This window comes from Hypanus sabinus, chromosome 21 (genome assembly GCF_030144855.1).
Source record: "Hypanus sabinus isolate sHypSab1 chromosome 21, sHypSab1.hap1, whole genome shotgun sequence".
NCBI lineage: Eukaryota > Metazoa > Chordata > Chondrichthyes > Myliobatiformes > Dasyatidae > Hypanus > Hypanus sabinus.
This window is the reverse complement of record NC_082726.1, coordinates 67,056,643-67,069,311: the sequence shown is the minus strand read 5'-3', so window position 1 is coordinate 67,069,311 and position 12,669 is coordinate 67,056,643. Positions and strand designations below refer to the sequence as shown.

The 12,669-nt window shown below is 43.7% G+C and overlaps 1 protein-coding gene across 1 annotated transcript in view; it reads left to right on the top strand.

Annotated features, from left to right (window-relative positions):
* LOC132379158 (stromal cell-derived factor 1-like) overlaps nt 1–12,669 on the top strand; it is a 33,746-nt gene that overhangs the window by 1,197 nt on the left and 19,880 nt on the right. The window lies entirely within an intron of this gene.

Genomic DNA, 12,669 nt, shown 5'->3' with positions numbered 1-12,669 from the left:
CATCACTTACTCAGGTGACAATGAAGCATGTCATTTGGGTGAGGAATGTACTCCAGTACATTCCCTACCTTGGAACTCCCGGCTGCTTTGAGATTCTGAGTTTATTTCACAATCGTAACTGAGGTTTCACTCCTTTCAGCTCTTTTTGATGTTCTGCTCTGTTTTGGTTGACATCTGATGTCAGAACTTCCATGAAGTACATAATTAAAAATCCAACCCTTGTTTGATTTTTTTGGGCATAAATAGTACATCCATTCTCAAATACTTCACAAATAAAATAGGAGGAGACATAACAAGAATAACCAAACTAGACTATTGTCAGACAAATCCTCCTGAGCAGAAGGATATTGTAGAATAAATTTTATCTGCAAAACAGACTTGTGAATGGCTTGTTAGTTTACAGTAAATTGGTTAGTTTGAATTGCTTTTAATCAGGGTTAGACAGAATTTTGCCAGGGTTGCAGATTAAAGAGTAATTTTGGAAGAACACTCTAGTTGTTCCGTCTAAATGTGCAATTTGATTGAGAAAGGCTGTTTGCTGCACAGATCCAGAATATTCTCGCTTATATGGGATTGAAGCTTAATTATTGTTCCAGGAGATATTCATGTTTGCTACTTACAGACTGGACATGACTGGCCAATTGAGTTAAAAGAGATCGACATTGTATCATGCCGCACTACAAGTTTATCATGTGTAAAGCAATAGGTCCATAAATTTAGAAGCAACTTAAATCCAAATCTGGGGAGTTGTGGGCAGCTACTGAATGACTAATCCCTGGTGTGAAATGCATCACAGTCTCTGAATTTGTTGGTTGTTCTCAGACAATGCAGTTTTGAGAAACTTTGCGATCATAATGAGTCCTGCCACCCGGACTTTCAGACTGGAGCTGAAAATTAGATGGTCTAGTTGCCTGGACTATAATCACTGTAATCCGCAGACTGTAATTTCCCTTTGAGAAATGTACTTCTTGAACTGCAAAATGAATTTCTGAATTTTCTAAACCTAAATAGACTAGTGAGTTTACAATCTCCCGAAGGATTGAAACTTGTAGGTCTGGCACCTTGAAGACGAAGGTCTGCTATCGCTGGTGTTGACTTCAGACCAGTTTAAAGTGTCGAGGCTCCAGAGTGGAAAATGAATGAATGATTAGCCCCATTTCTCAATGCTTACTAAAGCACTGAGTTAAATTAAAGTATAGAGACCTGACAGAAGAAAAGGTGCTGGTATTCAATACCGTCTGCCTGTGTTTGACTCGTCTCCTTCTCTTCTCGCTATTACCATTGGGCGGGAGGTGAGAGTCTGGAGTCCTACACCACCAGGTTTGGGATCAGTTGTTGCTCAGCAGCCTTCGGGCTCCTGGACCGTTTTAACTTCTCTCTGCGCTGAACTGACTTTGCAGACTTACTTGTTTAATTTTCTACTTCTAAGTACTGTATTTTTCATTTACTTTTTAAATTATCTGCATGATCTTTTGCACATTGGATGTTTGTTGGTCTTTGTTGTGTGTGGTTAGTGGCTGCCTGCAAAAAGATGAATCTGAGGCATGAACACGCCAGACATGGTGTAGTGGCATCAGTACCGGACTTTGAAGTTCCCAGGTTCAAATCCAGCCGGTTCCTTGCACGCTTCCATTGTGCTGGGTTGAGCATCGAGCTAACAACTCACACTTGTAAAAAGCAGATAAATGTGCTGAGGAAATGGCAAAACATGCCACCCAATGCACAAAAAGGTGTGAAATTGAACAACGTATGGTATGCATACTTTGATAATAAATTTACCTTGAACTTCAATTGTGAACTGTTATGTGTTCTAACAAATTCTTTCTGCATGGTGCCTCTCAGCTCAATGCAACAAGTTCCTACTGCCCAGGTCAGTCAGAAGGTTTTCTGTCACAGAATGTATATTTGTGGTCTTCTGCTGCTAACAGTTCATTCAGAGATGCTCTTCTGCACCACTGTTGTAACATACAACATAAACTTGAGTTACTGTCACCTTCCTGTCAGCTTGAAACAGTCTGGTCATTCTCCTCCGATCTCTCTCATTTACAAATTTTTTTCTCCTACAGAACTGCCACTCACTGAATGTTATTTTGGTTTTGCACTATTCTCTCTAAACTCTAGAGACTGTTGTGCATGAAAATGCCAGGAGATCAACAGATTCTGAGATTTTCAAACTACCCCGTCTGGCACCAACAATCATTCCAAGGTCAAAGTCACTTAGATCACTTTTCTTCCCCATTCTGATGTTTGGTTTGAACAACAACTGAATCTCTTGATCATGTCTGTATGCTTTTTTTGCATTGAGTTGCTGCCACATAATTGGCTGATGAGATATTTGCATTAACGAGCAAGTGCACAGGAGTATTTAATAAAGTACCAACCGATCTGTTCAGTCCACTTTCTCAGTTTCTCCAATAATGAGATAGATCAGGACTAATGTTCTGTTTACTAGACCTCACGGTGCGTGTGAGACAAATGGTATTGGTCAGGTAGCCTACAGGTTAGCGCAGCATTATAACTGCTTGTGATGTTGGAATTTGGTGTTCAATACTGGCATTTTCTGTGAGCAACTTTGTATGTCCCTCCCCGTGTCCTCCAGTGCATGTCCTCCAGGTGCTCTGGTTTCCTCCCACGCTCCAAATATATACCAGCTAGTAGGTTAATTGGTCATTGTAAATTGTGCTGTGATTAGGCTAGGGTTAGGAGCCTGTGTGTGTGTGTGTGTGTGTCTCTCTCTCTCTCTCTCTCTCTCTCTCTCACTCGGAGCTCCCGAAGGAGCACCCCTTGGTGCTGGAGCAAGGTTTGATCGATAATGTTTGTGGACGGGACTGTAGTTCACATCGTGACGTGTTTTCTGAGGCTGCCTGTCGATAATGAACACAGAGCTGAACTGACTAAGGACTCTTTGATTTTGTGTCTTATCTTCTGTGTTTTTGCTCATTCTTTCTGTTGCCGTTTGCACGACTTGTGCATGGGTTGATGTTTTTCTTTGAGTGGCTTCCATGGTTTTCTTTGTTTTGTGGCTGTCTGTGGTGCGACAAATCTCAGGGTTGTACACTGATATAATAACTGAATCCTTTTCAAGTTGGTGAGTCGCTGAATGTTGCAGCTCGGTGGCTGGGGAGGGCCGGTTCTGTACTGAATTTCTAAGCAAAATCTCTAAATTCTCCTCAATTGAAAACTCACCAGATTTAGAAACAGCTTCTTGCCTTCTGCCATCAGAGTTCTAAACAATCCACGAGCCCATAAACACTACCTCACTATTCCTTTGCTTTGCGCTGTTTATTTACTTTGTAATTTGTAGTAATTTTATCTTTGAACTGTAGTGCTGCCACAATTCACATTGTACAAAAAACCCATTTCAGATAAACAACTGTCTTTACCGATGGCCTTCAGGGTCAGAGTCCTGGCAAATAAGGAATGACAGGTCCATGGAAAGTATTCGTTAGCTGCCCCTCTAACATGGTTCAGATGAATTAGTCAGAACAAGAGATTCTAGCCATGCTGGAAATGCCACATTATATAGATCAACAAGACATAAAAGCTGACTGTCAGTTCCAGCATATACTGTAGATGTAATAACAGGGGAGTGTGCCAGCATCTTTATATTCAGAAAAGGTTCGGCTTCTCACCGAAAACAACCTTCCACAGATGTACTGTTTAAGCTATTCTGACTAGGTGCTTTGTAGTCTGGTATGGAATGTCAGAAGCTGCAAAAAGTAGTGGCCTCAGCCCAAAACATACCAGACACATCCATCCCCATTGGGAATATCCACAGGACCCAGTCCATCCGGACTCATCCCTCCCCATCGGGAATATCCACAGGACTCGGTCAAATACAAATGTTTGTACGTCACGGACACATCCCTCCCCTTCGGGAATCTCCATGGGATTCAGTCCAATACATCACGGACACATCCCTCCCCTTCGGGAATATCCACGGGATTCAGTCCAATACATCATGGACACATCCCTCCCCACCAGTAGTCATATCTACAGGAGGTGCTGCCTCAGAAGGCAGCATCCATCATCAAAGATACCCACCATCCAGGCCACGCCATCCTCTCATATTTCCCTTTGGGCAGGAGATACAGAAGCCTGAAGACCCACACCACCACTTCCCTTCAACCAGCCGGTTCTGAACCAAATGACATGACACTGCAGTTAGACACTGTGGCTACTCTAAATACTTCACACTAAAATGCATGATTTCTGCTCCAATTGTGTTCTTTCTTACAAAAATTGTGTATGATTTCTTTTTAAATTATATGAACGCTGCTTATCAGAGGCTTTGAGCCTGTAATGTTGCTGCAGGTACTGTACGTCGTCATTGCACCTGTGCACGCATGGAGTTGTCTGTGTGAGTATCAATGTGGCTTTGCTCTGTTACTCCTGGAATGCTATCGGCATGTCTCCACAGCTCACACAGCCGAGAATTCATGTCTCAGGTCTGGAGAGGATGGATGGTTGTTTTGGAACCAGAGATGCTGGAAATCTTGAACCACACATGCAAAATGCTGCAGGAACCCAGCAAGCCAGACTGCATCTACGGAGAGGAATAAACAGTCAACGTTTCGGGCCGAGGCCCTTCGTCAGGACTGGAAAGGAAGGGGACAGAAGCCAGAATAAAAAGGTTGGGTGGGTGGGGAAGTACAAGCTGGCAGGTGATAGATGAGGAAGGGGGTGGGTGTGTGGGGAGGGGTTTGAATTAAAAAGCTGCAAGGTGATTGATGGAAGAGGTGAAGAGCTGGTGTTGCTGTACCGAACGTTGAGGACTTGCTGAGTTTCTCCAGCACTTTGTGTGTATTGTGAACCCGTCCATTCATCTAGTCTCCACTATTGCTCCAACAGTTTGCATCCCGGCTGGATGGGGTCCAGTCTGGGAAGCTGTAGTCACATGGAGCGTTTTGAAGTTGAACAGGACGATAGTCTTATTTCTGATTCGGGTATTGCCCACACTCCTTGATGTGTTATGAGCCCTCAGAGTTCTGGTGCAATCTGTGCCAAGTAATGTAACCGATGCTAGGCAGTGGGCTTGTGCTGTCTTCATGATCTTCAGCAGACTCCTTCACCGCAGGAAGTGATCAATCAAACTGTGTAATCAGGATTGCATTCCCGAACAGTATGTATGAGGAAGATCAGATAATAGCATCAGAGAGCTGGAGTCTGATCCTCGAGAGACATACAGAATGCCAGTATTCTGTATTGAACTTCAATGTAAACGTACCAACAGCAGCAGTGATATTATTTACAAACTAGCTGCATCTTCTCTTACATTAAGACCATTGAGCACAGGAGCAGAATGAGGCCTTATTTTGGCCCATTCAGTGTCTCCACCATTCAATCATGGCTGGTATATTACTCCTCTCAACTACATTCTCCTGCTTTCTCCGCATAACCTTTAACACTCTGACTAATCAAGAACCTGTCAACCTCTGCTCTAAATATACCCAATGACTTGACCTCCGCAGCCATCTGTGGCAATGAATTCCACAAATTCACCACTCTCTGGCTAAAGAAATTCCTTCCCATTTCTGTTCTAAAGGCTGTACCCTCTGGTCCTAGACTCTCCCATGATAGGAAACATCCTCTCCATGTCCACTCTATGTGGGCTGTTCAATATTAGATAGGTTTCAATTGGTTTGATTAGGGTGCATTCTACCATGAGTTGGAGAGTCATGGGAACAGACCCTTCAGCCCATCTCATGCAAGCTGGCTTTGTTGCCTAGTGAGCTAGTCCTGTCTGCCTTTGTTTAGCCCATAGCTCTCTAAACGTCTTCTCGACATATACTTCCCTAGATGGCTTTTAAGTACGACTAATGTGCCCACCTCACAGCTCATTTCAAATAGTTTGGGTAAAGAAGCTGTCTCGGAACACTTCCTTCTGATTTTAAAGCTACGCCCTCTTGTTTTTAGCTTTCCATCCCTGGGGAAAAAAGACTATGTTGTTCACCATGCCCATGCCTCTCAGGATCTTATTGACCTCTGCTAGGTCACCCCTCAATCTTCAACTTTCCAGGGAATAGAGTCCTAGTCTATGAGACCTCTTCTGCCTCTTCTGGTAATTTGGGTCCCCAGTTCCGGGCAACATGCTGGCAAATCTTTTCCGCACTCTTTCTAGTTTAATAACGTCTTTCCTACAACAGGGGAACCATAACTGTGCACACTATGAGAACTTTATATATTTTTTTATTTAGACAGACGGCACAGTAACTGGCCCTTCTGGCCTAATGAACCCATGCTGCCCAATTACCCCATTGACCAATTAACCTAGTAGCCAGTACGTCTTTGGAATATGGGAGGAAACTGGAGCATCAGAGGAAACCCACATGGTCACAGGGAAAACTTACAAACTCCTCCCAGACAGCGGCAAGAAATAAAACACTTTCTTATTCAAATAATTTTATGAGTTTGGAAACACGGACTCTGTCCTTATGCTAATCAGCCATAGAAAATAACATGAAATTATCCTTGGGCCTTGGTGAATTGAGCTTCCCTACCAGATGTTTGACAAATTCGCCAAACCCGTGGGTGGTTTGGGGAGGAGAACAGAAAGAAAGTTATAACTCTAACGCTTTTTCAGCCAATATTATGACAAAAAGCTATACAAATGTTCCATATTAATTCCTTTTCAATATGTTTTGAGAAAATCGATTGCTGGTAAGGATCAAAGAGATGTGAAGTAGGTGGGAGCTCTCTGTGCTGTTGCACTGCCTGTGTCAATGGTCACTTTACCAGGCTGATTGTGGGTTACCCACTTTGCTCACACAGCAAAGGGATGTCATGCCTAAAGAGTTAACGCTTACACCACACAGCACTTACATTGCTCTGCAATTTTTCATGTCCCATTGAAATGGGAAGGTTGCTCTTTTAAACTAGGTCTCCATGAAGTGACATTGATAAATCAGGGCCTGATTTAATACCATGGGCCCTTGTCCAGAATTCCAGAGCACCCTCCACACAATCACTAAAAATTGACCTGGTGTGTGATCCTCAGGGTATTTTGATCTTGGATCCTGACTGATAATAAGCAGTGATTCTCAACCATTCAAAGTTCAAAGTAAATTTATTATCGAATATGTGTGTGTGTGTGTGTGTGTGTGTGTGACCATATAGGAGCCTGAGATTCATTTTCATGTGGGCATTCACAGTAAATACAAAGAAATACAATGAAAGGGCATATATAACAAGATGGACAAATAATCAATGTGCAAAAGTCAACAAACTGTGCAAATACAAAAAGAGAGGAAAACAATAAGGAATAACTATTGAGAATATGAGATGAAGAGTCCTTGAAAGTGAGTCCAAAAGTTAAGGGAACAGTTCAATGTTGGGGCAACTGAACTTGAGTGAAGTTACCCTCTCTGGTTCACGAGGTTGATGGTTGAGGGGTAATAACTGTTCCTGAACCTGGTGGTGTGAATCATGAGACTCCTGTATCTTCTTTCTGATGGCAGCAGTAAGAAGAAAGTATGGCCTTGATGGAGAGGGTCTTTGATGATGGATGCTGCTTTCCTGTGACAGCGCTCCATGTAGGTGTGCCCACTGCTTCACCATAGTGGACTGGGCTGTAGCCTCTACTTTTTGTAGGCTTTTCCATTCGAGGGCAATGTATTTCCATACTAGGCCATGATGAAACTAGTCAATATACCTTCCACCATACACCGATAGAAGTCTGTCAAAGATTTAGATGTTAAAGATTAATTTCTGCTACATTCATCAAAGTGTGTGTGAATTTGATGTTGAGATGACGAATATTCTCAGCACTTTATCCAGTCTGTTTGCATTCCCATGTCAGTGAAACTGACCCCAGACTGGCAAGTCTAGAGATCGGAGGTTCATGCAGGCAGGGAGCAAGTGGTCTGGTGCACCCTAGGTGTGAGACAGGAGTTCACACTCACGAGATTGGTGAGTTTGGGCCTAATACTGAAAGTCAAAGTCAGCAACTGGGGAAGTCAAGGCCCAATGTCTGTGACTCTGTGAGTTGGACGCATGTCTGCAAGTTGGAAGCCCAATAGTCTGTCTAGTATCAGAGGTCGGAAGCCCAGTGCTGGCAAATCAGAGGCCTGATGGCGTATCTGGAAGTCAGAGGCCCAGTGTTTGTGACTCTATGAGTTGGAGGACAGATGTCTGCAGATCGGAGGCCCAGTGATAACGAGTCTGAGAATCAGAGACCCAGTGGTGTATCTGGAAGTTAGAGGACTGATGACTATGGGTATGTGAATCTGGGCTTCAGACTGTAGATTGGAGCTTTGGATGCTGGTTTTTGTGTGTGGGAGGGAGGAAAGGGGCTTGTTTTGCTGTTGGAGTTTTGTTTTGTTGCTGTTGTGGTGCTGTTCGGCCGAACATTGTGGGCATGCTATGTTGGTGTTGGAGTATGCAGCCACACTTGTGGGCTGCCCCCAGGACATCCTCGGACTGTATTGGCTGGTAATGCAAAAGATACATTTCACTGTATGTTTCGATGTTCATTTGGCAGATAAATGAATCGGAATATTAGGAACACCAGGCTCTGGCTGTGGGAGTCCTCCTCGGTTCTCCCAAGATTTCCCAAGAGCATCAAATTTCTTGGTGTTCACCTGATGGAGAATCTCACCTGGTCCCTCAACACCAGCTCCATAGCAAAGAAAGCCCAGCAGCGTCTCTACTTTCTGCAAAGGCTGAGGAAAGTCCATCTCCCATCCCCCCATCCTCATCACATTCTACAGGGGTTGTATCGAGAGCATCCTGAGCAACTGCATCACTGCCTGGTTTGGAAATTGCACCATCTCGGATCGCAAGACCCTGCAGCGGATAGTGAGGTCAGCTGAGAAGATCATCGGGGGTCTCTCTTCCCGCCATCACGGACATTTACACTACACGCTGCATCCGCAAGGGAAACAGCATTATGAAGGACCCCATGCACCCCTCATACAATCTCTTCTCCCTCCTGCCATCTAGGAAATGTCTCCGAAGCATTCGAGCTCTCATGACCAGACTATGTAACAGTTTCTTCCCCCAAGCTATCAGATTCTTCAATACCCGAAGCCTGGACTGACACCTTGCCCTATTGTCCTGTTTATTATTTATTGTAATGCCTGCACTGTTTTTGTGCACTTTATGCAGTCCAGTGTAGGTCTGTAGTCTAGTGTAGCTTTCTCTGTGTTGTTGTTTTTATTACGTACTTCAGTCTAGTTTTTTGTACTGTGTCGTGTAACACCACGGTCCTGAAAAACATTGTCTCATTTTTACTATGTACTGTACCAGCAGTTATGGTTGAAATGACGATAAAAGTGACTTGACTTGACTTGACTTGACTTGAAGATTGCTGCTCCAATCAGTGGATTGATGGATTACTAGACAGTTTTCAAATTGATGGCTTAGATGATACACAAATCACAAATACCACCCATTTAGTTTTGAAGCATAACAGAACAAAATGTTAAAGATAAGCTGTTGATTAGCACTACGTATGCAAGTCTCCAAACTGATTGGCTTGACCCTAAGATGGACGACAGGAGTAACACACACAAGCTGCTGCAGGAATTCACTTTCATGTTGAGTTGACTCCTCTCTCCTCTCCATAGATGCTGCCTGACTTGTTGAGTTCCTCAAGCATTTTGGGTGTGTTGCTCCGGATTTCAAACATCTGCAGACTTTCTCATACGTCCCATCACCCAATGTAAAAAAATGTATTTCATTTAAAGAATGGGAATAAAAGGTAAAACAAGACCATAGACCATATGATGTAGGAGTACAATTAGGCCATCTGACCCTCCAGTCTGCTCCACCATTCAATCATGGCTGATCCTTTACACTCCTCACCCCTTCTCCCCATAACCTTTGATGCCATGTCCAATCAAGAACCTATCAATCTCTGCCTTAAATACACCCTATGACCTGGCCTCCACAGCTGCATGTGGCAACAAATTCCACAAATTCACCACCTTTTGGCTAAAGAAATTTCTCTGCAACTCTGTGCCCTCTTGTCCTAGACTCTCCCATCACAGGAAACATCCTTTCCACATCTACTCTGTTCAGGTTTTTCAACATTTGAAAGGTTTCAACGATATCCCTCCCATCCTTCTGAATTCCAGCGAGTACAAACCCAGAGCCATCCAACATTCTTCGTATGATAACCCTTTCATTCCTGGAATCATCCTTGTGAACTCTCCAATGCCAGCACATCTTTTCTAAGATGAGGGGCCCAAAACTGTTCACAATGCTCAAGGTGAGATCTCACCAGAACCTTATAAAGCCTCAGCATCACATCCCTGCTCTTGTATCCTAGACCTCTTGAAATGAATGCTAACATGGCATTTGCCTTCCTCACTACCGACTCAACCTGCAAGTTAACCTTTAGGGCAGGGGTCAGCAACCTTTACCACTGAAAGAGCCACTTGGACCCGTTTCCCACAGAAAAGAAAACACTGGGAGCCGCAAAACCCGTTTGACATTTAAAATGAAATAACACTGCATACAACGTTTTGTTTTGCCTTTATGCTATGTATAAACAAACTATAATGTGTTGCATTTATGAAATTGATGAACTCCTGCAGAGAAAACGAAATTACATTTCTGCATGCAACAAAAACATGTTGACCTCCGAAAAAAAGACGTTGGGTTGAAGGTTACTTTTAAGTAAAATACTCAACGTCTATTTGAGTCCTTCTTGTATTTATGAAAAACGCCAAACTTAAATTTGCCGCCAGCAGCAAACCAAAAATAACGTCAGCCAGCTGTCAACCTGAAAAATAAAAGGACTATTTCACTGAACAATGAAAGCATATGAATATACGTAAAATAATAGGCAATTAAAATATTTATCATCCTTGTTCAGGTTGACTCACACCTGACAATGCAGTTGTATTCAGTAGGGATGGATCGATGCTTAGGGGAGTGACCAGGAAGGATAATGTGTTTTTTTTCCTCTCTGAACTCACAGAAGCGTTTCCCAAATGATGTTTGCATTGCGATGATTGCCCAATGTAAATACACCGAATTTATCATGTCGTGACCTTTTCTGAACTCTCTCAAATTGGGGAAGTGAGACAATGTGCCTTTCTGTAAATCTCTGGCAAGCAACGTCAACTTGCGCTCGAATGCCAAAACATCCTCCGACATGTGCAGGGCTGTACGTCTTTACCCCGTTGAAGAGCTGTGTTCAGCGTGTTCAGGTGCGCTGTTATGTCTACCATGACGTGTAGCTTTGCCAGCCACTCTGGCTGTTCCAGCTCAGGAAAGGTGGGCCCTTTGCTGCCCAGGGAAGTTTTCACTTCTTCCAGACACGCGACAAAGCATTTCAGCACCTCCCCTCTGGACAGCTAGCGATAAAAACACGTTGTAGCGGTGTGCTACACGCAGTCAGTAAACTGCAGTCAAAGATAGCTTTATTCGAACTAAACAGCCTTGCTTTTAAGCCTCCCTCAACCCGCCCCCCATGGGCGCGGATGCTGCAAAAGACACGTACTCACAAACCCCCTTAGGCTATCTCCCTTAGCCTGAACGCTGGCTAATTGTGAGCCGGTTCGGATGTGTCAGGAAATGGGTCGCCACAAAGTCTTATTTAGATTGTACAAGATCACCATAATCTTCAAATTTAGATTTACATTTCAAAAACTAACAAACTAACATAAAATACATTTTAATTAAATACTGACCATGTAGCGGTGTGCTACACGCAGCGCTAAAATTACGACACGGAGTCGGTAACTGCAGTCGAAGGAAAAAACTTTATTCGAAATCTTCAGCCTCACTTTTAAGCCTCCCTCAACCTGCCCCCCATGGCGCAGAGGCTCCAAAGCTCTGTGCTCGCAAACCCCCGTAGGCTATCTAATTGTGAGTCGGTTCGGATGTGCCAGGAAAAGGGTCGCCACAACCAATTATTTCCCAAAGCAACAGGGAGCCGCAGCACAGACGTAAAAGAGCCACATGCGGCTCCGGAGCCGCGGGTTGCCGACCCCCGCTTTAGGGTGTTCTGCACAAGGACTCCCAAGTCCCTTTGCATCTCAGAATTTTGAATTTTCTCCCCATTTAGAAAATAGAGTGAAATATGTCATTTGCGTTAACAACCAACACAGTCCAAGAATGTGCTGGGGCAGCCTAGAATAGATTCAATGCTTCCAGTACCAACCAAGCATGTCCAGAACTTAGTAACTCTAACCTGTACATCTTTGGAATGCAGGGAAATACTGTAACACCTGGGGAAACCCATGTGCTCACAGATAGAGGCAGGAACTGAACCCCAATCACTGGTACTGAAAACTGCCATGCTGTCGTGCATTTAAAAGGGTATTGTATCATTTTACAGTATCATCCTTTTGTGTGAAACATATCGAAAGGCCAAGACAGAGAAAGACATGGGGAGGAGACATGGGAATATAGGACCAGAGGGCACAGCCTCAGAATCGAGGGACATCCCTTTTAGAACAGAAATGAGAAAGAATTTCTTCAGCCAGAGGGTGTTGTATCTGTGAATGTAATTGTCACAGAGACTGTAGAGGCCAAGTTATTGAATATATTTAAAACAGAGGTTGATCGGTTCTTGATTGGTCAGGGCATCAAAGGTTATGGGAAGAATGCAGGAGAATGGTGTTGAGAGGGATAATAAATCAGCCATGATGGAAGGGTGGAGCAGACTTGATGGACTGAATGGTCAAATTCTGATCCTATGCCTTATGTATTTACCAC